The sequence below is a fragment of the Oxyura jamaicensis genome, chromosome 1 (genome assembly GCF_011077185.1).
Source record: "Oxyura jamaicensis isolate SHBP4307 breed ruddy duck chromosome 1, BPBGC_Ojam_1.0, whole genome shotgun sequence".
NCBI classification, from domain to species: domain Eukaryota; kingdom Metazoa; phylum Chordata; class Aves; order Anseriformes; family Anatidae; genus Oxyura; species Oxyura jamaicensis.
The window spans coordinates 5,263,180-5,291,104 of record NC_048893.1 but is presented as its reverse complement, the minus strand read 5'-3'; the positions used below and the strand labels follow the sequence as shown (position 1 = coordinate 5,291,104).

The following is a 27,925-nucleotide window of genomic DNA, read 5'->3' as shown; positions in this document are numbered from 1 at the left end:
TTCACAGGCAGAAAAGGAGCCAGGACTTGGGACCCTCAGATTTACAGGCCAATGCTAAGCACTGCTGCAAAATCCTTACCTTTGCTTTCAACATTTTGGGAAAATCAAGAGCTGTAGGCTGTCAGGGTGATGATCTTTCATCAACACTAACTTAAAACGATCTGCCCTGAGAGACTGTCAGATTTTTCCTGCTTTGGCAGAGCTAGATGTGACGCAGTGCTGTCCCCTCCCAGGCGGCAGGTGCACGGGCTGAAAGAGCCCATTCTCCTTTAGATTAGGTGTATGCACCATTTCTTAAAAATTTATCAATCACTTAGCTTTCCAAGGGCTAAATTCCCAGTAGAGCAGCAAGAATTACAGCCATGATAGCCAAAGAGGAGAAGAGTTTGTTAGAGCTGGCAAAAGACAGAGAACCATATTATAAATTACTCTGGGAAAAGGCTGCTAATGCCCTCTCTGTGCAGGCTCGGTAGATACTACTCTCCCCATAGTCCACTTTTGTGGAAATTAAAGAAGTTCAGTCATTTGAACGAGGATATAGGCTTCTGCTCATCTGAAAGCATTTTTTCCCACCTAGAGGGCATAATCACCAATTACATCTAGATAATATAAATTTAATTATTTTTATTGGCTAATACGGTCTCTATCAGCAAGGAAAGAAAACACACTTTCAGAACTATTATCAGAAATTAGCATGCTCGCAACAAACAGCTCATCCCTATGAGATAAACCACTCCATGGGACGGTGCCTTCGAGCCAGCTGGCGGAGGGCTCCTGCAAGAGGCTTTGACCCTCAGTACAAAACCAAAACCGAAACAAAGCAAACCCTGATGTCCCTTTGTTCCTTCTCAACCCACCTTCTCTTTTCTCCTTCTCTTTCCTTCTCGACTCTGATTTCTGAATTTTTAGAAGTCTTTCAAATACATAGACTTTTATACGCTGTGCATTTTGTATGCAGAAAACCATGCATCTCCTCCTTTTAAGCTTTTGAAATCCGGCATCTTCATGGATCACCTTATGCAGGAACTTCAATTTTGCTTTCCTTTGAAATCTTTCATTAAAACAGCACATTTTAAAACTGCCTCTCTTTTTTGGTTTCTACTCACAGAAAGTGAGCAGCATCACATCACCTCGTCCCATCTCAGACACCTGAAGTCCTGATGCCCCAGACTGTGCAAGTCTCACCGCAGGCTCCCTCTGATATCAAGGACCAGAACTGGGCACATCAGGGACGTTGGTTTGGTCTCACAAAGAGCTGGACAGCCCTTGTGGGTGTCCCCTTCTCACCCCTGAGGGGAACAGAAGCACCTGAGGATGCAACCTCACATTCTTGAGTCGGCTGCTACTGTAGGGAGATGGTGTTTTTGCTGGGAAGGCGCACTGACAGGGCGCTTAGTTCTGCTAATTATCACCACGATATCAACCACGTTAGCACAGAGGTGACAGTGTTGGTATTTAGCATCACTCACTGCCCTGCTGGCACCTTGTATATGGGCAGGTCAGCCTGCAGTCTCTGCCATCCTGCCTTTTTTGTTAGCACGACCTGTGGCAGCCAGGAGGAAAGTCACCCATGCTGGAGATGCACCTCCAAAACCAGCATGGACAGCCCCGCATCCATTAAGTGTCAGTACCACCCGCTTCGTTTTCCATCCTCTTGCAAACACAACCATCCATCAGGCTTGTCTTTTCTTTTCCCTGCAGGAAAACCTCTACCCTCTAAGGCAGAGGCAGAAACACAGATGCTGCAGTGTGACTTTCCTCAAGCTCCAACTTTTTCCCCTCTCTTTACCTTTCCCCAGCTCTGCCCAGAAGAGGGGAGCATCCAAAGCTGCAGCTTTCCCCCCAGAAAAAGGCTGCTCAGAGAGCTGGGGAAGTTACATAAGGGCTGCAGCAGCCCAGGAAAGTTGACATGAGAGAGAGACAAGGCAAGAGCAGCAGTAGGAAAGCTCATCAAGAAGCACTGATGCCTCTTGCAGAGGTCCTTCTCCATAACCCTGTGCAGGGAAATGTCCAGCAGGTGCTGAAGGTAACTCACATTTCTGGTTTCTCTACAGGCAAGTGGCTGCTGGCACTCTGCAAGGTGATGGGGCTCCCTTTCGACCCCCTGCCTTGCCCACAAAGCAGCTGCTGATCATCCATCAGCTCTGGAAAGCAGAGGGGGGAGGATGGGTGATGGGGGAGGCTGACAGCCCCTCTGAGACATGTCCTTGGCTCCTCTGCACGCTGGTGAAATGGAGGAGATGAAGGGAAGCAGGCTACACCTTGCTGTAGGAGCTGTGTTGCTCCTTAAGCATCCCTGAAGGCATCATTATATCTGTTGTCATTAGGGCTCTCCCTGCTCTATAGGAAGGGAAAAGGTGGCTAACGACTACCACAGGAGGACATCCAAATAAGTGCTGTACCTCACTTCTGCACTCCAAGCTGTAGCTCGATCATTTGAAAACATGCAGACTGTCAGTCCCCCATCACTTATCATTTTAATTGACTGCCATTTCACAAAACTCTCCCAACTTGGGAGTTTGCATCCTCCTTCCATTCTGCAAACCCATCACAAATCCTCTTGAGCTCTCTCCACTTTTCATATTCCTTCTCAATTTTTTTTTTTTTTTGGACTTTGCATTTATTTTTCCAGAACCTCTCTGAAGATGAGTTGGAATTTGCTGGGCAGAAGCATGGCACACATATTTGCATAGTACTGTCCACTTTCACAAGGGTCTGCTTGTGAACAGCAATACAAAAGAATAGCCATGAGGATTTTCTACTTTTATTTGTCTTTAATTTGGGAGCTCTTCTTTTTTAATCACGGCATAGCTATCACAAACCCTAACAGATTTATTTCCTCATCTGCATTACTGTCTCTGACCCTGCCCTTTCTTGTACCCTCAGACACATCCAGGACACCCGTCCTTCTCTCCTTGACACATTCTTTGTGCTTAATCACTTCCAAGAAGTTCAATTTCCAGTCACTCCCTCCCTTTCCACTCGCTTTAGTATTTCTTTTCCAGGACTCTGGGATTTCTCAAACTGTTCCTTTTGCAGGGCAGCACCTCCTTGACTGATCTAAAATCCTTCCTGCAAACACACCTGCTGAACGGCTCCCATGAATTGAGCATGTCCTCGTGTGCCTCTGCGTGCCTGTTCTCCGATTCACCTACCCGGGAGCGCAGCCATCCCAGGCTTCAGCTGGGAACAAAGGAGAGAGAGGGAGGAACACCTCCAGAGGATCATTCTGAGCACCTAAGATTTAATGTAATAGAACTATTAATAATACATAAGAAAAGAATTATCCAGAGCTTTTTAGTCAGAAAAAATCTCCAGCCCAGGTCCCATCTGAATTGAAGAGATTTTTTTTTTCTGGTCGCTGGGACATGAATTAGCACCAAGTACATAACCTACATTTCCAGTTGAACGTGCAGTGTTGCATTCAGCCCTTGCTTGATGTTTTAGTTCCTTATCCCAACTAGAATCGTCTTAAGCTTGCACTGAGATGCACTTGTCATTTACTGCCCATCACATCAACTGACAACACTTTTTTTTTTATCCTGTTCCATTGTTCCCAGTCATTAACTCTGCCTCCAATTCTGTATTTATAGCCCTGAGCTGGATGGATGGCTTCTTTTCAACACAGGCACCCAAACTGCACTTGCTGGTGTCTCTCCCTCTCCTCTTTTTAAGCACGCTATGCATAGGGCTGAATTCTCCAAGTGGTGAGAGACAAAGTATTTAATGTGCAAACTGGACCGTGTCCTCAGCTGTGGAGGCAGTACTTACATCATTAAATTGGGCATACAGCGAAATGCTTTGCTGAATCGATGCCTACCTGCCCAAAGCCTTAAAGCCCTGAATCCTGTCTTTAAAAACTGGTCTTGGCCCCACTCTTACTCACTTCGGAGCAACCTGAAAGTTTCCGCTGAACACTAACTTATCTTTGCTCTCGCAAATGGTGTCTAATTCAAGCTTCTAATCTGCGCCTTTTTATCTTATTCATTGCTCCCTGAATGTGGAATTCACTATCTATTTTCAAAAGGGAAATAAGTACTACCACTGTTTCCTAGACAACAGAAGAGCAAAATTAACTCTTCCCCCACCCCTCCCAAAACAGAGGCGGTGATATTGAATTTTGCTATCGGAATCATATTAAAGAAGAGCTACAGCTTAAAAAATGTATGGCAAAAAAAATGTGCCACGCTGCTGTCATGAGAACTATACCTTGCGCCTTTCACTCCATGTCCTTTCCAAAACGAAATACAATTAGCCTCAGCTACGGAATCTACAGACTCATCTTTACTTATGATAATTAGAGCAGAGAAGAGAAATTCAGAAAATCTCACTCATTTAGCGTGGGTAAAAATCCCTGCTTTTTCAGCCGGGCACACAAACAGAATTTTGCAGCGTCTCGGCTTCGTGTGACATTTCGGTAGGCACTGAGATGACATTACAAATAACGGAGTTTGCAGAAAAACAAAGTGCAAATTAATCTGAATCTACTGTGCTAGTTTTTGGCATACTACAGGACTCCTGGCATACTCACAATACGCTCAAGGATATTCATCCAGCGGGATTACCGGGCTGGCTGAACCTTTTCACCTTTTGCTCCTAATCTGGAGTCCAGGGATGCCTCACGCTGGGAAACCAGTACCTCCTTTTATATTGTTCCCTTGTAAAATTGGTGGACTGCTCAATTTTGAGGCGACACAAAAGGGGAGAAAGCATTCTTAGACGCCAATAAAACCAAACTATTTCAGCTTGTTTTATATTTCTGTTCTTTATGATTAGTTTTATGGAACCCCGAGGATCTGGGGGTCATTTTGTGGTTGTGTTTAGTAGCCTTTTGCCTAGGTTGCGCCCGTGCAATTTGAGTGCACCGTCTCATAGCCCCAAACCAGAGTAATTCACGAGATACTCTACAATGTGAATAGAACTGATTTCAGGGCATCATGTATTTTTACAACAGATGTGAAGAAGAGATTTTTTTTCTAAAATGCCCAGCCCCATGCTAGTCCTCTGAAGGTCTGTATCATGGGACTGCACAGTCTTCAAGCCTACCATATGACCATAGCATAGTTCGTATAGCTCCTGGAAGATTTTAGTGTAAAATATCTACAGGATAACAACACAGAGCATCTTCCAAACAACATGAGAACACTCTAAATAGTCACCAAGTAAGTTCTCAAGTGTACAGTTACAGAGCATTGTAGTACCTCCTGGTTTTCCCAGGAGTTGGTACCACATCATGTCCAGTATGAAGAAGAGAGATGACAAATAACGTGATCTGAATTTTTCCTCCCTCCTCCTCCAGCAGTGTACACTGTAGCAATCCATCTTGCCTCGAAGCCTTTTCCCTTCACCAAAAAGGGAAATTGTTCTTGTTGAATTGCATTGGTAAAGGAGGAGGGGGAAAAAAACAGGGGGAAAAAAACAAGCATACGTTGTAAAGACTGGGAGAAACAAAGGATCCTTGACGGTTTTCTACTCGCGGAGTTTTAAAGACATGCTGGGACACAGCATAGTCACCCACACTAAACTGTATCACGCTGCTTGTACCTATACACTCACATGCCTTCCAGCTCCCCAAGCTGCCCCAAATGCCAGACACATCCAGGGAGAGTCGCAGATAAGAATTGTAGACTTAAGAGTACAAGTCACAAAATGCATTATTTGGCTGTCAAACCAGGACTTGCTAAATTAATGAAGCATTTTAATTCCCAGATCAACAGAAGCAAAGTTAATTTTGTGAAAGTGTGCTAGATTCCAAACCTATTACTATTAAGACTAACTTAAACCTCATCTACATTCTTCAGGGAACAGGAGGGGAGAATAAACAGAGGTGAAATTAAGCACAAATGTGAAGTGGTATTTTTTTTTGACTGCAGTAATTTTGATGGAAGAAACTTAGAGGCCTGTTAGCACTAATTCCTAATAGACTGGTCTATTTTCCAGCAGCCTACCAGATAGCATTTTCTTTATCCACACTTTTTTTTTCTTCTGCCCTTCAACAACCAGCAAATACTTTTGTTTTTGCAGGGGTTAAGCCTATATTTCCCAAATGATTATTTGCACTGTAAGAGCTGCTTAGATCTTTCATGGATCAGGGTCCCCAGAATTAGGTTTTGTATAAACACAGTACAAGGAAATGGTCTTTTCTCTAAAGACCTTGCACAGTCTAAGGTCTAAAATGAGTCTGAAATGAGAAGCAAATTTATTCAGTAAAAGCAGCTCAGGACAGAGCCAAGCTCTTGTCTGTAAGCAGTTGGTCTGTGGACCATCTTCTGTGGCTGTGTTTGTGCACTGCAAAGCAGCCTTTGAACTGTACAGCATGTTAATAACTAGTAAGATAACTCTACTAATCACCAGAGAAGTGCAGAACTGGATCTACAGGCTGCCTCTAAAGGAAGAGTAGTTGCTTTAAGTTAGCAAAGATGTGTACAGATCAGTCAGATGCCCTACGACAGTTGATATTTTGGGGTGGGAGTGGGTGGGAATGACATGAGATTTACAAAAAAATAAGAATTAAGGTGATCTCTACAGGCCAGAAAACATTTAATTGGGAAAATCAGATTTATCTTGCACTGTCCTTGTGAGTCTTGAGTTCTGGGGTTTCAAAAAGGAGAGATGGAAGGGCCTGTTTGTTTCATCGTGGCACAGGAAATCAACAAACAAATTGGCATGCGAGGAATTTGTTGATATAAAACCACCAGGGTTCAAGTTCCACACTCGAATCAGGTCAGTATAGATAGAGGCCTACTTGGTAGCTTGCTCGTTCATCCCGATCAGTCTCCGTTTTACCTGTTTCCACTGCTGAGTGAAGGACTATTCCTTGACAGAAATCTGGTGTACTTCTATTAAACCAACTGAGATAACAAAGACTTGACATTTTGATAAGAAAAGGATTTTCACCTGAAGTTTCCCAAACCACATAAAGCTAAATCTCCATCCCCGCTTTCAGCTTTTGATTAAGAGTTTCTGAGACAGGCTTACATTTGGGATGCCTCTTTAGCTTTCTCGGATCCTATTGCTTTCAGCTCGTTGGCTTGGATGGAGTTGCTGAGAGCAACTCTAGGGCTCAGCCTGGACAATGGGGTCACACGAGACCAGCCAAATAACAAGGCATTCTTCACCTAACTTGACTCACATCAAGACGGACTACACAAAGACAAACCTGATGGAAATATCTGGTCTTGTTTTTCCGCAATGGAAGAATCTCCTACCATGCCCTTCAAAGGGAAAGGTTTAGTCCTTAGTAAATAAGTACCTGACAAGATCGAGATTGGGGATTTGATAGAGTTTGATCCAATGATTTCCCAAGGGAAAAGAGAACAGGAAATGAAAGTCGTCCAGGTGGCAGCCACAGAAGAATTCTCTTATACTCCATTAGACAAAGCTATGGTTATAGGCACAGGAATGCAGTGCCCTAGGTTTTCTCTACAGACACCAGAGAAAAAGCTCCCCAGACAGGTGATAGAGGGCACCAACATTTGGTTCCAACGGGACATCTCAGAACTGGAGCTTCTCATTCTCCACAGCTCACAGAGTAAAGCCAAGGCAAAAAATTCTCCTTGCAAATACCTCCAAAGACTCCAGGCTGGGTTGAAAAGATTGTTATACATTAAGATGGGAACAGAGATTCAACTTTCCTTTGTCTCAATATCAAATTTTCTTACTTTACCAAGACATTGACACACTTCATAAAAACGTTACAAGCTCCTCAGAGAAAAAGCACCAAGTTAAAACTAAACTATCATTACTTCTATAGAAAATGAACACGAGGCTTTACAATATATTTCTGTGCTTGCAAAAATGGGTAGGGAGACTAAAATAATTGGCCTGATTTTCAGTGTCTAACTTTAGACACCCAAAATTGAAAATGTAGGTCATGTGACAATCTCTACCATTTAAATCTCATATCCTGGATTACTGAAACACAAAGCCACCCTTTATTGTTTCTCTAGTCGGGACGCTGAAATGAAAACTGTTCAGGGTAAGAAGCAGATCTCTCTATTAACATGTTCTCCAATCTGCATCACAGGATTCATCAGCAGTAGGAACTGAAGCAACTTGAAGCATTTTGTTTTAGAGAATTAATCATTAAGAAAGGCCTCTGCACTCCTGGAAATGCAGAGCCTTTGCCAAGTTTATCAATACACAGAGGCAAAATCGCTGTCAACCTGACCTGGACAATCGCAAAGGGTTCATTATTCATGCTCATTCAATTTCTGGTTATTTTGCTGAGACAAGGATGTTACTCAGTGCCAATTGAGATGGTGGTTTTGACATGGACACTTTCCCACTATAAACTGGACCACATCCACTAGCTTATTTCATGCACTGAACAGCTGTTGCAAGGGAAAAAAAATACTGATCCAAGCCAGCATCCCAGAGGTAAAACAGCCTGTAAAGCAGAATGGTATTTAGATGTAATGTTTATAAAATTATGTTTCAATTTAAATGTTGGTTTGGGAATAGAGAAATACGAAGTTTCCGTTCAGTCCTTTGTTTTCTAGCTTTGAAAATAGAAAAACTGATACTACTTTGGCCAAAAATAACCCACAACAAGTAAATTTTACAAAGTACCTGCCTTCTCATGCAGTTTGGTATACAACGTTTTAAACAAGGAGAGACTTTTCTGAATGTGTAACTACAGCACAAGGGAAAGGGGAAAAGGTAGTTAAGAACATCCCTTACCACCATGAGTTTGAGCAGTACTCTTGAAACTGCTTTTACATTGAACTGTAGCATTTTAGTAGGGCGTGACATTGCTATTTGCACATATTCCCAACTATTTTTCTCCTTGATTACATAATAAAGATATGTGACAGAATCTTGCCAACTTTTGCATTCTTTACTTTCCACCATTATTCAAGTCAAGTGTCTCGATCACTAGAGCTGTAGAATAAACCTTATTCATTTTGGTTCATCTGTTTGCTCCCTAGGGAGAAAACTACAAATGCAATTAGAAATTAAAAACAAAACAAAACTATTTTGCTTGCACTTTCTATGCATATTTAGACAACTTCTCAAGAATATAGCAGCCGGAAAATGGAAGAATGCACATTTCCTTCGAAATATTTATGTGATCCTACTCCTTGAACATAAACACTTTCTTCTTCACCCGTTTTTATTTATACAGTAGACCACCTGTTAAATTACACCAGCATCACAATGCTTTCTTTCGAGGCATCCAGGAAAATCAGAGACACAAGAATACAACAATCCACAGCTTGCCTATTTACCTGGATTTCAGAAAGCTAAGTACACACGATGGCAGTGGAAAATGCCCTCAACGAGTACTGTCATGCTCGCAAAGGCCTACCCCATTGTGCACAACCTTCTTACTGCTCTGGTTTTCTATGCTTCACTGGTCACTCAGACAAAACTGCCATAGTAACACCTGCTTTAAAATTATAGCTGAAGTTTTGCCCTTTTTGTGGGCTTTTAGGGATAAAGTACACCTGAGCAGCTGAGTTGCAGGAATATTTTTTTGGAAAGCATGTTAGGAAACTAGGACTTGCTGAAAGTAACTGTGACTTAGAAGCCCTCAAGTGCTGTTTGAAAATGGGGTTGAGTCTCCTACTTGGTTTCTGACCTCTGGGAAGCACAGCCTTTATCTAACTACGGTCATATATGGCTGTTAATTTCTGTACCACTTTGCAAGGGATAGCCACGCAAGAATGCTTTAATTATCCATGTAGCATGTTGCATGCTTATATTAACAGTGCCTTTACATCTGCAGCACAAAAATGGGAGGTGCAGAGCGGTTCAGAAAAGCTGTAGGTATTCATGCCACAGTATCGACCTAACAACCTCATGATTTTGGAATATACAAATCACCACCTCTTCAAAAAAGCACTCTGTGTTTCCCTTATGATGGCACCTGAACCTCATCTGAAAGGCTGATGCCCCTTCTAAACTCAAAGACCCACGTATGACATAGTTTTAAATGGAAAAAAAAAAAACAACAACAAAACAACCAACAACAAAAGCAACAGAAAACCAAACCCAGCCCTAAAAGACATTCCCTCCTGCAGCCTCTGCCAGCTTGTTTATCGGCCTGTGCTTGGCAGAAAGTATCTGAAAAAAATATGTGGCACATAGCTATTGTGATCACGAACCAAAGCAAAATGAGTCCATTTGAGAGACTGCAGGCTTAGAGGAGAGGAAACCAGGCATCTCCTGGCCTCCACCAGTACCAGTGAGTCTAGAGGCACAGTTCAGGTGTGCTTCCAGTTCAGTTTTCGCTTTCCCCCTTTTTTTTTTTTTTTGGCTGTTCTGTATGCTTGTTAGGATAGCAACTTGTAGGTCTTTACAGTACCCTCAGACAGGGTGCAGAGGAAAGGGAGCCCAGAGGCATGGTTTGGCTGTCAACATTTAAGTCAGTTCAGTGCCTCCCAGTGTTCCAATTCCCACTCTCCAAGAATAAGCTTCAGAAAATTAAAAGGAGAAGAAAACTTCTGCTCTTGGCCATGACTGCACAGTAACTGCTGTAGCCAAAACCATGCATGTAAGGATGTTTCTGCAAATCGTCCACTCTCAGATTCTCAAAGTGACAGATATTATTAAGCCAGGAGCTAAAAAGAAGCTAGAACAACCCAGGAGCAATAGATGCAAAGGAACAGTTGAAATTCAGATGCTACTGGCAAGTTTTTCTTTAAGTTTCATATAGCTACTTCCTTTTGAGCTGACTACTCATCTTCCACGAATATAAATATTCTCTTGCAATATAGGGATACTATACTTGTTTAACATCCACCACTGTGTATTCTCCACCTATAACAATGACGCGGCGCAGTAAAGTAAACAGCCCTGCTGCAGGAGAGAGGTTCAATTTTAATACACGCAAATGAATTAAATTAGACGTAAGCAGGTTATGAAACAGTGAGAGAGCTGCCAAGAATCAAAGAAGAGATCGAATTTAACCATTATTAAAATGACAAAACTTGGGATCACTGACTGTAAACAATTTTCATCACCTAATTAAACAGCCCATTAGTGTTTTCAAAAGAGATGGTTGGTGGCGGCCACTCAGAAAAACACTGTTGACTTTGCAATGGTTTGTGCTCCAAGTTAATGGAGTTGATTTTCAGCACGCACCTCCCCTGTGCAATTCATCACAATCGCACCAAACCCTTCGTGCAATCCCAACACGAGCACGTATTGCCTGGCACGTGGGTCAGAAGGCTGCTGCTGTGCAGCAGTAATGCCTCGGGCATGCACCGAGCCGAAAGCAAGGCGCTGCTCTTAACCTGTGCAGCCTTGCTGGATTAGGGGAATTACTGAGAGTGCCGAGCTGTAGACACAAAGAAATATGGGCTGGGGTAGGGGCTGAGCAAGGGAAGAAACAAGGAGCCACCACTATACACTGTATTTTATTTTCATTCTTACGTTGAGATAAGCCATGTACCTCTAAATGACAAAGCAGAATCTAAACCATGTGCTTTTAAGTATGCGCTGCTGATGAAAAATGAAAAACTCTAGAGAAAAGTTTATTTCTATAAAGATTTTGATATACGCCAAGTCCCCGCAGCTGGGGTGTTTTGCAGTTGGGAAGACCAATCCCATCCAAAGTTTCTCAGATGTCTCCAACCATGTGGGCTTCACCAAGGCTCCCCGAACCTGTGTGCAGCCCCCGTCACCTGCTGCAGCACCTTGCCAAATGCTTCAGAGAGAACCACGGCAGAAAATTCGAACACTGTGATTCCCTTCTGCACCAGCACCCGTGCCAAAAAGGCTGAGCTGAGCAAGCCCTGCCTGCAGCTCGAGCAAGACATCGCAACAGCTTCGCAGCTATCCAGAGAAAACGAGAAATTAAAGAGGGTGAGGATTTCTTGAGCTGTTCTAAATTATTGGGAGTCATTGTTTAGAACAGGCTCCTTTCTGTCTTTATCTCTCTTAAATAGAACTGTATCTAAAAATATATTTGTTTATGCAGATTGGACATCCTTCTCCTGTTTGAATTAGCACTATAAGTACATTCTGTATCAGTGCAGACATACTCGATGTATTTAATGTCAACACTGCTAGCAACGATGGAGATTGGAAATATTGCTCTGCTTGTTGGCCATGGAATAAATTTGCCAGACAGAATCAGTGTAGCTCTAGAGTTTAAATTAATGCAAGCAACACTGTTATCAGTAGTCTTTAGCCTGCCACTCTTAGCTTCTAACAGAAACATTTAGGAATAGGAAGCATTACATCTGGCTACAGCTGCATATTACATGGTCCATTGAGACTTAGATGCTGATGGCTGAACTGAATAACAAACAGCTGGGTATAAATGCAAAGATCAGGGAATCATAAGAAAACGCTTGTATAGTATCTTTGAAGCCTCAAACACAATGATACTGTATTAGTGCTATTAGCATTACAGAATAAAATAGCCTGAGGATTGGAGTTCAGTTCCTCAGCGTGGGGAAGCAGCCACTTTAAGGCAGGTACCAGCAGATTCTTTTCTGACTGCTGTAGTATTTCTATTCACACGATGTGTTATATTAAAAAGTTAACAGGAATCTTCACATCTGCAGTACCGGGTAAAAGTCAGCGTGCCCCGGGAGTTACGGGACATGTTTCCTCTCCATCTTTGGGAAATTGTTGGTGAAAATCTTTGAAAATTAACCAAGGTGATATTTTCAGTGCCATCAAAAATGTAGCGGCAAAGATCTGAAATGAGACACATTTCATTCAGTACAGGAACAAGCCAAAACAATATTTCACTCCCCCATAGGGCTAAAGGCTGCTGAGAAGGGAAACCAAACCTGGAGCACTGGTGGGGGCACAGTGACAGGTCTTTCTTCCCATCCTCCTAGTGCCCAAAGAAATGCAAGCTGCCCTTGGTATTCAGCAGCTTCCACTGAATGAGAAACGTGTTTGAAGAAGAACAAATGTGTGTTATTCGATTAAATCTACTCTACAGATTGCATGTTGCCAGGACTGACACTAGACACGACCATCTGACCTACGGAGCTACAGAACAGAGAGCGTTGCAAGACCTCTCTAAGGCAACTGAAGAACAAAGACAAAGAATTTGAGTGTGGCAGAAGAGAAGATGTAAAATTGCTACTAATTGGCATAAGGAAAGAAAAACGGCTTGTCGTTCTTTTTATATATATAAAAAACCTGTTTGTTCAGAAAGTGAATGAGAGTCGTTTGGGGCTGTAAAATGTAGAAACCCATTTTCCTGCCTGGTTTGAACTCTCCAAACCTATGTCCATCTATACCAGCTCTAGCAGAGACAGAGATACCTAGGGAGGGAGATCAGCACTCAAGCTGAATGCATATGAGATATGATGAGGAAATTTAAGAACAGCTCTCCCTGTAGCCCATTCAGTAGAGCACGTCTCTCTCCCTGTTGAAGGTCTTCAACTCTACTGAATGTTCCTGTGTCAGAAAGACAGCCACCCATATTTTGAAGTAGTTCAAAGACCAAAGAAATCCCCTTCTAAGACTTCCTGAAGGCTTGAGGAGACAAAATCGTGATTCATCAGACAAGAAAGACTGAACAGTTTTAAGACTGCTTTCTGGATTCCAATGGGGAAATAAATGTTCAAGAGAGTGGTGGAGGCTCTTTGCTGAACAAGTGTAACACTGGGTGGTGTTGTAAGCAGTGAAAGAAAATACTTTTCTAGCCTGCCAGAGGTAACAAATGAAGATGGAAAAAAGTAAGGAAAAAATGATTATTGAAAATGAAACAGTTTTATAGTCACTTTCTAGTTTTTGAGCCCCAGGAGTTGAGGGAAAGGTGTGAGGTGACATGGCACAGAAGCACACCATGCATGAGAAGCGGGCAGAAACACAGAACCTTGCACCTCCACCGAAAATCATCATAAAATAATATCAAATGTGGATCAATTTCACTAGTTAGCACACCATCACCCTTTCATCTGTCCGGGTCTTGATACTATTATATAGGAAGAAAATTCTGTCATGATGCCAAGACCAAAGTGGGCTTAACTTTGGCAAAGAAAGTTCCTTCAATTTCTCTATTGGAAACAGCCTCTACCAATGTTGAAGATAGCTCTGAGAATTCAGGAGCATTAAGGAGGCTAATGTACTTGAGCTTTGTTCTAATTACTTTTCTTAATAACTTTTGCTGGACCACTAAGAATAGAAGCTGTCCTGGGAACTCCAGCACTCAATCACCGTGGTGTTCCCGGGCAGAGTTTGCTGCAATAAGGCAGCAGAACTTGGAGGCAGAATTATCACCTTGGGCAGCAAGTGTCCAAAGCACATGGATCTAATTGCCCTTATTGTCACCTGGCTGTGATGGGAAGTTGCCTAGAGTCCCTTCCATAGAAGGGTAGACGGCCATAAACAGGTGTGTATTGAGACTGGTATTATTCCGTTCAAATGATTTTTAAAATAGCTTAAAAAATAAAAAAGGGAACCTAAAAAGGCTATGCAGAGCATCCAAATTATCACTTTCCTTAGGATAAGAAAAACCAGCCAGAACCAAAGGATAGCAGTGGGAACACACTAATTTCAGTCCAGAGTGTTTGTGCTACTGGCGATAAATTCATTGATCTACACGCATGCACTCATTACTTGCTCATAGATGTATAGGCATTCAGGATCATCCCGTACCTATTTATTAGCATTCATGTAATCATTAAAGATCTCCTCCCGCACTCCTCAATGCGGTAAATCACAGAGCCAATAACTGTATGTGACTTTCTAGTCAAAAGCAGCCTGTGGTCATCTCCACTGAGACAAGTCCAACTTCTAGAGAGGATTCAAATGCCCAATTTGTTGCAGGGGGGGACATGACCCAAAACCACTCAAACTAAAATTTAGAGGAAAAAGAATGTGTGGGTGTTATTAACAGGCAACTGATATATGATGCTTCTATGAATTGCTGCTCCAAAATGCATATTCAGGATTTTGTCCTAAAAGTTTTTGTCCAAGCTTCCAGTGCCTGCTTTACATAATTAGGAAATCAAAGCTATCTATCTCCTCTCCGCTAGGTTGTAACTCCTGTTTCTTCAGCTATTGAAATGCAAAATGGTAACATTTTGATATGGGGAAGAGATACATTAGTTTACTTGTGCAAAGATTAAGTTGCAATGCTAAAAATTCTGTGCATGTGGCAGAAAAACATGAAAAACTGTCTTTTCAGTGCAATTTTTCTCCTCCTGAAAACTGTAGCTGTTCCACAGCATGGTGTGGTAGGAAGTTTCAACACCTATGTTATGACTTATTTAATAAACCTCACCACCAACCATGAGTAAAGTTTCAAATCCACGAAAATAATATCACCAACAAGCAATTAACAGGCTCCAAGTTTATTTATATTTACCTCAATTACAAATTTTAATTTGACTCATTTCAACTGCACGCTACTGGAAGTAACAGCACTAGCTTGAACGTGGAAAGGTCAGAATTTTTAGTGAAGAAATGCTCTAACCCAGGCTAACGGTGCTGGCTTCCTGTATTTGAAAGCTACAGTACTGGGCCATATAGTTTGATTTTTATAAGCCTTATAATGAGGGTGGAGAGGATATACATTCCATTCTTCAGCTGCATTTTTGTTCCACAACGACTGCAATTTTCAGTCTCTTGAAAATGTAATTATAGATAATGTTTGCATCAGTGGCAAGAACACAATGAACACATGGGGCATGAAAACTCCACTCAAATCACATCCTCTTAGGTTACGAAGCTTGTCTTCTGCCAAGAGTAGAGGCATTTCAACAAGCTAATGTTCAGTATGAAAAGGATTGTTTTATACTAGCCCATACATACACTCTGCTTTTACTTTTCTCCATTATTCTACTCTTTGTATAGGAAATCTACATAAACCAGAACAAAGATCAATTGGAGTTGCTCTGAAAATCTGATGGCTATAAAAATTTAAAATTCTTTAACTAAGAACATAGAGGTATATCAGTACACCTTGCTCCAATGATCGTGCATTTTGCAGTTGCAAAACTGAATCAAGATCAAATCAAAAAGATAGCGATATTGCATGAGGGGAAGTAAACTAACCAGGTTTGGGTTAGAAATGGGATTGAAGACTGCTTCATAGCCAACACAACCAGCTCTTTTGATGGATTTCAGAAAGAAAAATCAAGCAAATTACTTTGTGATAAACTACAGATATCTGATATGAAAAAAAAAAAAATCCTGATAAGAAGAGTTCTGTATCACTCAAGTTAACTGCATCCCAAAGTAACACTGACTTGTTCTTCTACATTCAGAGTAACTACTCTTCTGCCTCGGTAGTAAATCAGAATCAGCCTCAGGCATAAGTGATCTTGATGCTGCTTTGGTGCTACTTTCAACATATTCATCCCTTAGAGCGCATTGAGCTCCTTGACTAAGACAATTAACCTGCTTTCTAAAGAAAACAAAAGCTTTACGCACACATAGAAGATGCATATTTGCACATCAAAACAAAGAACCCACGCAGTATCCCAAAATCTCAGAGGCACGAGGTAGGAGGGGGCAGGCAGACGCTGAGCTCAATGCTGCAAAGGATTCCTCAGCCAGCGTAGGAACAACAGAGGGTGGTCAGCAAGCAGAGAACCTCAGCTCACCAGAGCCCACGCTTTCACTGCAAGTCTTTTAATGCCATTAAACTTACTGACACAGTAGATCGAGATAACTTTTAAACTTTTATTTGAAAAATAAAAAAGTGCGTGGGGGGGATGAATGCCTTAAAAACCCAAAGGCCAACCAGGAGAATCCCAAATTATATAACTGTCAGCCATAACTTTCTCTCCATTTTCATAAAGGGTTGTCATCCTTAGCAGTAGGAGCCAGCACTTGCACTAACTGGGAGTCCTTGCATGCAGCTACCAAAATGTTTGTCTTCCAGCAAGCCCGGGGAGAAGCACACACTTGTGTTTCATAAGCAAGGAGGAGAATCAAACTTAAGCTCTTGTCACACTGAATATGTCCAATCAACATAATTTCTTTGTCTTTGTTCGTACATGGTGCATTTGGATCAGACACACAGCACTTGAAAAATCAAAGGGAGCCTACCCATTGACTCCAACAAGCCTTGGCTTCGGTCCTTAATTTATGCCTAAGAACCAGTCTTTCTGGAATCACACTCTTGGACCTGATTCCACTCATGCTAACTGAGTTTTACCTCCAGTTTCACTGCAAACAGAGTCAACAGCATAAAGAAAGGGCCATAATCTACTAAAGCCCCCATATAACCTCCTGCGGCATCATCTAACTTCCAGCTGCATGCATTTATTGCACAGGATACCATTCCCTCTAGTGATAAAGGCTTCACAAACACCTCACCATTGAAGCAACTAATAACACAGAAGTCTGTCACGGTTATAATTTGGGAGAATTCCTTAAAACGTGATTACACTGAAGTCCTACTGAGTTTAACCAGGTCTTCTTTCAACGCTCTGAATTGCTGGCTGAAACTCTCAGCTTATCATGTGGAATTAACAGATGCCCTTGAGAAAGGCACGTTACGTAGATCCAGCGATTTGCGTTGAGTAAGTAGGGCAACTTGTGGTTGTGAGAAAAAACACACGATAATACAGTAGTGGGTTGACAACAGTTGCGTGAGACTGCTTTAAAAAAGAAAGTGAGCTGAGAGAGCCTGCTAATAAAAGACCCATATAAAAATGCAAGAAAACATACTTTGTCTAATGAAAATGTTGCTTTGACATCATATATATCCATACTCCTGGAAGACCTGGAAAATCATACTCAGAGCTGATAGTTCCAGCATGTTGGGTCAGGGAGTGCTACCCAAAAAGGATGGCCATACTTCCAGGGAGTTTCAAGACATGAGCCAATAGCAGGAAACTAAGAACATAAAATTATTAAGCAGTTCTGATATAAATTATAAGTGGTTCTCCAAGTTCAATAGGTTCGTCCTACCTCTCTTATCAAAGAAGAAGGAAAATAAGGTACCTGCTTTGCAGATATTTACAGGAACTTCTTCCACCAGAGCAGCTGGGGAGGAAGCACAGAGGTGTTTGTTTGAATATTTAAGGGGTGGTGATAACGGGGTGACCCACTGGTCACAGCAACCTTTCAGAGGTGGCTATGTGGAGATAGCAAAGCAGGGTAGTTCTTACCTTGCAAGGCAGAAAAAGGGGAAGGAAAGCTTCATGCAGGCATGCAACGTGGAACACAGGATGCTGAAGGCTCCCAGCATTTTAAATGGGTATCAGCAGGGCAAATTGCAAGTGTCAAGGACAGAAAAAAACATGACATGAGGTGGTAAGAGGCTGCAAAAGAGTTTTAGCTATGTTGATGGATGTTTTAAAGTGCTAGATGCTAAGCTTCTTCACTGATTAAAAAAAAAAAAAAAAAAGTTTTTCAGTTAGACCTATGAGGGTTTTCATTATTTACAGCATATTATAGGATTGGATAAAAGGGCTTTGTTTGCTGGTTCTTGGCGATGTGATTATTTGCTGTTAAATATTTACAGATTTTTTTGCCCAAAGAGTTTTGGGGAAGGAGAGGGGAGTTGATTTATTTCCTTCTAAGTTTCCATGAAGCCTTCCAGGTTCACATTCAAAAATTATCAGCAGCAATTTTGCATTTTCTGGGATTTGAGGCTTTGCTGGGCTTAAAAATAAAATCTCTATTCCTGTTAAGACAAATGATGCTCCACTTTCTAAAAATAACATTAATTTTAAATAATGATTTTCTCTGCTAAGTTACCCTGAGTTTGTTTGCATCTTTTATGAAAGTCTGCCTGAAAGTATTATCTTTCTCCCCCCATTTTCTACCTGGGGGCCTGGCATCTCTCAGCTCCAAATTCACTCTGTACGTGTGCCTTCAAATCCGACAGGAGAATCACAGACCTGACAGACTGAAGTCAGCTGCAGCTCTCTCCGTTTCCTTTCTCACTTGCACAGAAACCAACAGCCTGTGGATGCTGAGAGACCTTCAAATCCTTCGAAGGCCAGTGAAGGAAAAATTCTAAGTATCCCCTGATGCGGAGGTGAGGACGGAGGGAGCAAAGAGGCACAGAATCAGCCAAAAAGTCTCCAGCTCCCGCAGAGCTTCCAGGTACCAATACGGGCATCTTTGCAAGCTGAAAATTGTTCCTTTCTGAATCCCTGCATGTATCTCTCACTACGAGTAGCCTGCTGTTCCTGAACAAAGATGCACAGGCAACAGTGATGCTGAAGGACCTCTTCCCAAATCCAATAAACTGTGCACACAAGGGAAAGAGAACTGACCTAAAAGAGCCTGGAATAACACTTTGAAAACACAGATAGCAGTCAGTGCTGCTGAAGGCTGCTCAGGCCAAACTAAGCCAGATTTCTGGCTGGAAAATAGTTCTCAGTCCTCTATGAATTACTGCATGTTTGCTCCAAAGGAAGGGTTTGTAGAGCTAGTTGAAGAACTGTTTCTGTCTCATGTCACTGCGATACCCAAGAACCCTAAGTCAATGTCTATATGTCTATTGTAACAGCCATTGCAGAGAAAAGCTCAGAAAGACACAGAATCTGCCCCAAAGACTTTATGCTCTCCAATAGTAGAGTAAGGATGCAAAGCTTCATTCCACTCCAGTAAAACACTGAAGGAACAGCAAAGACATGAGCATGGTAAGGAAAAGATATTAAAAGGCCGAGGACTTATTCTCCCCTGCCTTGACCTGATGATAAATAAATGCGGTCTAGCATGTGAGATATTAAGCTACACTTAAGCAGTAATGAAATCAGGCAAAGACAATTGTTTTAAAAGTCAGTAATACACTGTAGAACTTCCTTCTACTATATCTGAGCCTAGCTACGAAGCTGCTGCATTTAGTCTTTTTTTTCCACAGGCAGCAAACCAACTTAAAAGGAAAAGTTGTATTCTGTCTTCTGCAGCCAAACGATAGAGATGTATGTCAGAGAAAATTGAGAGCCCCTCAGGCACCGATATGAATCCTCCTCTCTGGCAAACGGGAAAAGGCTCATCAAGAACAAAAGAAACCCCCCACACTCGACCTGAGAGGTGTAAGCATCCCTCAAAAGAATTAAAATTGACTACCTTCCCACACAATAGCAACTCACTGGGCTAGCAAGGTAGGACGGTATCTAAAATAGTTGGTTGCCTCTTGTTTCTGCATTGAAGCTTGGTCTGACGTGAGCAATGGGAAAAAGACTGCAAAAAAAAACGAACACATTTATACTATCACAATTCATGGTTCAGAGCTGGCCAGGCTGGCACTGGAAGCAAAGCAGAGCGTTATGCATTCCTCATTCAAGCCAAGCTCCTGTAAAGCCATTGGAAGTTTGGCTTGAACATGGACTGCTGGCTATAGTCTGCAATAAAATATCAGATAATGCTGCTTTACGTGTCCAGAGACATTCTTCTCTTTCTAAGAACTGCTTCACTTGTCCATATATTTTTCCATGTCCTGCAAAATTGAAGACTAATTGTATTTCTTCCTCTTCCCCCTGGTTGCCTCCCACTCAATACGCATCTCCAGAAGGAGCTGGCAACCCTAAACCTGCCAGGGAATGCATAGCCAGTGCTCACGTGGCAATCCTAAAATTGCCCTGCTTGAAGGAAGAAGTTGCATTACGAGTGTCAGTTTAGGACAAGGGGAATGATGTTTGCATTATTCCCCCTGGAGAGATCATCTAGATTTGTGGCTATCCCTTAATCAGGCATTTAGGTTTTGCAGTAAAAATCTCTGAAATAGGCTCCAATCAGGACACTGTCAAGAATCAGTTTTAAAGACTAAATTATCCAAAAGAACTGGGGATTTTCACAACAAAACTCTAAGTAATAGTCACTACAATCTCCTGAACTTTCTCCTTCTTTCTTTCATTTTTTCTTTTTGGACAGCATAAGATAAAAGTAGTTTGGATAAGGTAGCTAAAGTATGAAAAAAAGGTTTCCAAGAAAGATTTTGAAAGAATAAATTTAAACCGAATTTTAAAAAATTAGAAGTTCATTTACTTTTTAATGAAATTATCAGCTTTTCTGCATGTTTATACAGAAACTGCAGAAAAAATGATATTTTTTTTCCCCCTGAAAGATGTGATGAGGCAATCAAGCTAACTAAAAAGCATGGAGAAATCACATAAACATGCAGCCATCAACTTGGAATCATTTTGTATGAATAACAGTTACCAAATAGGCTTTTCTTTAAGACATAGCCACTGGGCATGCAGCATGTTTGACAACGTTTCAGACTCCTAGTGCTTGTTCTACAATCCATCTGTGGTAAAATATTTAAAAAATAAATAAAAATAAAAGCATTTATTGATAAAGGGCATAGCCAGATGTCTCTCTTGCTAACAATGAATTGCAGACAAAAGCTGTCAGATTCAGGCAACTGAATAAGCCAGAGAAAAAAAATTAAAGAGAAGAACAGAATAGATTACTTGATTTTGTAGATTTTCAAATACAGTTATCCTCTGCCAGAAGTTAATAACTTTCAATTACCTGGGCCTGTTTCAGGCAAATGAAGAGCACTTGTCTTATACCAGGCCACCCAGTGCCACTGGACCGAGTGCCAGCAAGGTCTCCAGTCAATGGCACAACAAGTGGTGGGTCAAGCAAGCTGCAGATTTTAGATTTTATTTTTTTATTTTTCATTTTTTGCATCTCTGAGCGAGTCAGTGGTGCAAAGCCACGGAGAAGCAAGAAATGGGAAAAGCGAGTGTATATCAAACAAGGCGACAGCGTCACGCCTCTGGATTAAGAGGATGAAGGATCTTCATTATTTTTCAGGGTTATGAAACAAAAGATAGCTCTTGTCAGCTGTGACTTGCGATCAGTCTGGAACTGCTTCAAAGGACATCGATGTGATAACCGAGCACAATAAAAGCCCTCTATAGTACAGGACAGAAACGCTCACAGTTGCTTTGGCAGGAACCACTCCTCCTCCTGACGGGGAGGTAACCAGCTACACACACGGGCTAGAGGGGTAGATATAACCTATATATCTACCCCAGTGTCTACAGACCACTACATTTGAATGGCAAGAAACTGGAAAAGCTGTAGATTAGTGCTGCACTGAACTACCAGCACTGCTGGGAGATGGTCAGAGTTAGGCCTTCCCGTCAGAACTGCATTCTCTTTAGCATGACAGCCTACACTGAAAAAGGAAAAAAATAAGTCATCTGATTTTTTTTTAATACATTTTCACATAAGATCAGTCGGCGCATTTCTGAAACAACTGTGGCTGTAAACTTTAAAACCCCAGAGTAAGATCCGCAGAACAATTCAAGAAATGAACAGGGATGTGAAAACAATAAAACTAAATGCTTAGGCCGCTGTTCCTCTTCAGGCGAACTGAAGTGGCTCAACTTGTGCAGCACGAGAGGGGAAGAAAGGTATGTGAATTCCCCACATACCTCTTCACAGATGGAGCATCCCAAGTGGCAGTGTGGAGAAGGATGAGCTGGGAACAGCTGGACACGACGACTGCCTCCTCCCAGGGTGAGGAATTCTGCAGGGCTGGTGTGTGTCTGAGCCTCTTGATGGTGCTGAGCCACAGTCCCTTTCCCTGGGGTGGGACAAGGTGCTGCCCCTTTAGCAAACAATGGCTGAGGTCACAACACAACTCTCAGGAGGCCAGGGTTCCTCCCGCTCATCTTGCACCAAGGCTTTTGAAGCATCGCCTTTGAACTTGGCTTCAAGCACTGGCACCTCTTTATAGGCAAGGGGAGCCAAACGAGAGAAGCTGTCCCATAGCAGGAACTAGACCTGAGGTACCCCATCTTCTTCATCAGTTATACGACATGAGAAAATAGAGCTGTTCTCCTCAACATAAGAAGTTGTGTTTTTTTAATTTGTGTAAATCCAAAGGAAAAAAAATCACCAAACAGGCTCTATTGGTACAGTAGGCAACTCCTTTGTGAATTGGCTCATTTAGGCATTCATTTAAATACAGTAATTAAGATTTAACACAAAACAGAAGCTGCTTTCAGATGTCATTTTGAAGGCCAGATGATCTTCTCTTTATTAATATTATAATTTTAAACTATTGTCAGCTGATTTTTCAAGGATCAAGCTGTGAGCAAAGAGAATACACTGCTGAAGTGTGTCCTATTTATGTAATACAATCTCAATGAAAATGAGGAATTGATTATAAATCTGTGATACAGAGGATGGATAAACTGCACAACTAAATCTCAAGGTGCTTTATCTGGACGAGAAGAGAGAATTTATCGCTTCAGCATCTGCCATTCACCTATAATATTTAACGCCATATGGAAGAACACAACACCGTTTAAGGCAACATATTTCTGAAAACCTTTACGAGAAAGCCAGCAGCTTACTGCAAATGAAAAATGAAATCCTGGAGGGAACACAAGTGCTTCTATTCCTTTACATAGGAATGCAGAATGCGGGAATGCGGGGGAAAGCAATTAAAGTATGATGATTCTAAAGGGGAATAATTATTTCACAATTACTTGAGAACATTACATTTATTGCTCTAATTAGTTTTTATTTTCCAAATAGGCCTTCTAGTTCTTGCATTTTTCTTGCACCTACGAAGGCTTTTTTTGTGTTTTCCCACCTCTTTGCTAAGGCAAGCTCAGCCTCACTCTCTCTGTGCATTTTTGTATATTGTGACTTCAGCCTCTGGTTAACCTTGCCCTGCCACCAGTTTGTTTTAATCAAGGGAAGCCATGCCAGAAGATGCAATGTACTTTGCCATTATATGAAAACACAAGAAATAATCCACTACAGGAAACACAGATTGTAGAAAAGAAAAGAAAAGAAAAATCACCTCCCAGCTTTAGAAGGAAGGCTTTTTTATGCTAAAGTGATAAGACAATGACTTTTCTCTGGAGGGCTGTGTCTTGCAAAATGTACTCGTTATACTCCAGGAGCTTTTAAAAACTACAAGTGTTGTACACCTTTCCCCTATATTAGTTGGGTGAAATATTTTTATATTAATCTATGAATTAATTATGAAATTTGAATAGTCCAAATGCTCATAAGATATCAAACACCCTAAAATGCCAATGAAATATTTAGACTTGTCAAAGTTTTTAAAGCAATCATAACTGATGATTAATTTGGATGATGAATACGTGTGGGGGAGGCTTAAAAAACTTGTGAGATCACATCATAGGAAGTGGAAGATATATTTAAATATTAATGTGCTAAGAGTTATGGTGGATTAAATACTCAATGCGACTCTAGTCAGCTACCAGGAAAGATGATAGGGAGAAGGACCCCGGAAATCATAATTGTTTAGTTGACAGCTGAAAATCTGTTTTCCCTTCTGAAGCTCTTTGTCAACAGTCGAGAAATTTCCTCTCCTTAGGCTTTGCTTTTTCTCAATGGTGACCCCAGGAATCTCTGCGCATTAAGTTAACTAACAAGTCCTAACATAAAGCTACTGCTAAATCAGAGTTAGAATAAAACACCAGCACAAGGGTGAGGCTATGGGCTCGGAATACAGCTGATAGCTAGATATCCATTTGCACTTAGCAAATCAGGGTTTGACATTCTACATAAAAAGAAACAGATAGCTGATAAATTATTTTTGACAGTATGTTGAGCTTTCCCTGCGGTGAAGTTAAAAAAAAAAAAAAAAAAAAAAAGATAATTTTATTACCTCCACTTCATGCTCTAAAGGCTCTATTTTGCAGGGATAGTGGGGGAAAGGAAAGGTTTGTTTGTTTGTTTTAAGTGCAAGAATGACCCGTGAACGATGCCATCCCTTCTTTATTAAACAATGCATACAAAGAGCACTGAAAATTGATTTTCGCTGCCTTTTTTAATCAGCATATTGCACATATATCTGATTTTGACTCATCTTGGAGAAAACAGAGAGTAATTCAAAGACCAAGGACTTTTTATGCATAATTACCACAGAACCCAAGCAGTTGTATGCGGACTGCTTTAAGCCCTCTGACAAACGTACCACAGAATTTATTGACATTGTGCCCATATAGGAACTATTCAAGTGAAATTTGAGTTTGTCTTGATAATATAAAACACTATTTCTCCTTAACATTAAAGATTATCCTAGGCACTGGAACGTGCATCACAAAACCGAAAACCTTTGGTGGTATTGCAGAAATCAATGCAGGGGGTTACTATGGTGAGTGTTTAATCCTCAAAGCAACCACTTTACAACCATCCCCTTGGCATGTACAGGTAACTCGGTAAAATTACTAAGCGAATTACAATGAGCTCGCATTTTGTAACTGTCCTTAGGAATCGTTAACCCTCTCCTACCCTGCCCAAATACACACACGCACTTCCATCTTTTCTTCATATGTGGTTCCCGCACACACATAACACACACAAGAATAACATCAAGCAATTTCTGATCTTTCAACCAGAGCACTAGCCCAGCGATCTCTCTGCAAGCATTTGTGGCGGACTGAGCATCCAGCTTGCCACCTGCCCTCAAGAGCAAAAGTTTACATTTCATATCCTAGAGCATCTATGTTCCAATGCCATTCCAGAAATAATTTTTATTAGTAAAATTGCCAATTGGTTACTAATCAGTTATAGTAACACCAAGCATATTTTACTTACACTGAATAACCATGCTCAAAGTACCTGATGGTCTGTTTTACTTACATTCATCTAGACAGCAGCAGCAGCAGCAAAGCAAGGAAGGCAGCAGCATTTGAGAGCAATTAACTGTCCACCAGAGCTGAGAGTGTTTTAACTTTGACAATTATCAAGCTAGCAGTTAACTTTCAAAATAGTTAGGAAAATGGAAATTTCTCATTCCCTGTTGCTTGTTGGAAGAATGGATGATATTGAAAATAATTCCCTTTACAAACAACTTTGGAATGTACAAACAATGGGAAGCGTAAGTGATACTGCATGGTACCAATTTCCTAAAACAGCTGATACACCACTGGCATTAAAATAAAATAAAATATCTAGTTCCACAAATTTTCACTGTAAAACAGGAGAGGAGATTTTTACATGCATCTTGCTAATTGCCTCACTCTAAAATAGGAAATTCCTTTCTGCTAAAGGCTGAACGACACTATACTGAGTGGCCAGACCAGATGGCGAGGTTAAAAGTTTTGTGCATCATCATAACTTGGAGCATGCTCTCGGATGCACTCTCACACCGCAGAACACTGCTGGTGTCTGGCTGCACGTCTGCGGTGGGCCAGCTAAAGGGTACGCTGCGGACATGCCCCTGACCCCTTATGCGTAATCAAACTGCATTCTCTTCAGCACTGATTAGTCCAGAGAGCTGGGGACTGGCAAATAAATGCACGTTGCCACTTGGCTAGAGGGACGAAATCATGTTTTAAACAGTGAATTACACAGTTTTAGAAAGGCGGCGAGGAACGCTTCCACTGAGAGCATTTAGTTTTAAGATTTTTTAAGGATGGATGCACTGCTGGTTAATAACAATTTAGCCTTGATATTAATTTGTATGCGTGACACATGATCCCTTGAAATCATACATCTTCACAATTACTTAGATCAGCAGCAGAGCAAAGCTTTGTTAATGCAAGGAAGCAGCATTTCCAGAACATCACAACACCATCACTGAAGATGCAGGAGGTAAAGTTTTTTTTTTTTTCCTTCAAGAAATTACAAAGTCCCCATCCACAAAAAAAAAAAAAAAAAAAAAAAAAAAAGGAGAAACCAGCATCAAATCCTACAAGGATGTGCATGTGGAAGGGAAGCAATACCCCCCTAGTTTTCATTATTCCACTCCGGTATTTAGAGATCCGCTTAGAAGTTGACATATATCTAGACTAATTTTTGTTTCTTTGGACACACATTAAGACCTGTGCCTGATGAACACTGACTGCATTTCAAGCTGTGTTAGAATGTATTATGGATGCCTCGCAGAGAAGAGGAGAGCAGAGACAGCACGCAGGGGCAAGAGTTTGACATGGTACTCCCCCCTCGAGGGGCAAGTTGGAGATAAAGTTATATAAGCCTAAGTGACAACAGGGCATCATCAGATGCAGTTAATAATGCCTCTGAGCTTGAAGATGTTTGTTAGCGGTATCTCTTCTGACTGCCTGGAAGGACAGCAGGTAGAAAAGTCTAACGAGAGCTGAGAAGATGAAGGCAAGGGAAAGCTTGGCTGTGGCAAGTCCCTACAGAGGGCTGCAAACCCAGCGATCCGAACAGTCAGCTGCAACTTTGCACCCTAGCAGTCAAACCTATGTTATTTTTAAGCGAAAGGGGGGGAGATACAGCACCTGTTCCAACTAAACCTAATTGACCGGTGCCAATAAAAAACACAGATCTTACGGGGGGGGGGGCGGGGTGCGCGACCAGCAGAGAACTCATTGAGATTTTGTGATCACTAAACAGGGACAACGGGCAGCACTTACACAAACACTCCGCTGTCCTCTAAGGACTGTAAAAGAAGAAAAAAAAAAAGGAAAAAAAAAAAAAGGAAGACATCCACACTAAGTGGGTTCTCCCCCTGCCTCTTTACCCTCTCTGCCACACTTCCCACACCTCAGCTGCCTGAACAGCTGGCCGCTGCTGAACGCCTCTGCCCAGAGCACTGCTGGAGCTGAGGGAAGCATCCCACCTGAGCAGAAAGTTTGCTGCCAGTCAGGGAGGTAATAAAAAAAAAAAAAGTCAGAACCTTCTCAGATCGGGGCACACAGGACGCAAGCTGATGCTTGCAGCTCGCAGGTGACGGGGCTGTGCTGCACGCAGGGTTTTATTTACACTCGCAACTTCGGCACTGCCTCAGCCGGAATAGCTCCAGTGCCAGAGCCTCTCGCTTCATTCTCATGCAACCCAAACCGCATTTGTCATCCCGACGAAAGAAGAAAAAGCAACAAAATAAAAGGCAGCCTCGGCACCGTTAAAACGCAGCGCAGCAGCGCTCAGCCTTCGTCTCTTTCAGCCGGCGAGCCTTTCCCCCTTTCCCTAGGCTTTTATTTTTCATAGGAGGCTTAGGTTACCTGAAAATCCCTCTCAATTGGCAATGCCCAGGAGGATGATAATAGAAACTTTCAGATGGAGATTAATGGAGCAGAGGCAGGCTAGGGGAATACTTTTTTTTTTCTTTTTTTTTTTTTCTTTT

At 41.7% G+C, this 27,925-nt stretch overlaps 1 protein-coding gene across 16 annotated transcripts in view; it reads right to left on the bottom strand.

Moving 5' to 3' along the window:
- The window catches only part of CELF2 (CUGBP Elav-like family member 2), a 565,285-nt gene that overhangs the window by 217,363 nt on the left and 319,997 nt on the right, over window positions 1-27,925 (bottom strand). The window lies entirely within an intron of this gene.